We start from the raw sequence: 910 nt of genomic DNA on the forward strand, positions 1-910 counted from the left end.
CCGCCAGGACAGGCTCCAAAATAATACATTACAAAATAAAACAGAGTTGTGACGAATACATAATTTACAATAATATTTTAACTTTACTAAAATTGTATACAAAATTTTACATAATAACAATTAATAGTAATAAAATCTGTTTCTGTACATGAAAAAAGAACAAAACAAAACTAATAAATAAATTACCACAATTATCAAAGTATTGACATTATATAAGTTGTATCAAGAATCAACATAATAATAATAACAATAAATTTTACAAAATGTAGAAATAAAATATTTTTCTGCATATGAATAATGTAAATCTATTAAATACAAAAATTTATAATAACATTAAACAGTATAATCACAAAAAAAACACACTTTTGTCTCAAATTAATTAAATTGTTTATAATAATTAGGTATATCTCTGTAAAAGGATTCCTCTCAATTTTTCTTTAAACAATCTTTTACTTGTAGCATTTTTTACATCGTCATCCAGTGTATTCATGTTTCTTATAGACTGAACATGGAAAGAATTGGAGTACGTAGTAGTCCTATGAATTGGAAACTGTAACGTGACATTTCCAAATCTCGTTTGCCTTGCATGTACTTGATCCATTCTGGTATAATTTTCAAACAAATAATCAGGTTTATGTTCCTTAAGAATACTGTACATAACTGTTAAAAACATTATATTTAATCCTTTCTTTTATCTTTAACCACCCTAAATCTCTATAAAATGGTGTGACGTGATCATCTAATCTCAAACCATAAATATACAGTACGCACGCATTTTGTGCTCTTTGTAACTTAGTAATTAACGTATTATTTACATCACAATAAGCGGCCAAAGAATAATCAAAAACAGGAAAAATTAAGGACATAACTAACAACTTTTTAACATAAACAGGTGGGTTAAAGCACAATT

Source organism: Homalodisca vitripennis, unplaced genomic scaffold, assembly GCF_021130785.1.
Source record: "Homalodisca vitripennis isolate AUS2020 unplaced genomic scaffold, UT_GWSS_2.1 ScUCBcl_5091;HRSCAF=11649, whole genome shotgun sequence".
Lineage (NCBI taxonomy): Eukaryota > Metazoa > Arthropoda > Insecta > Hemiptera > Cicadellidae > Homalodisca > Homalodisca vitripennis.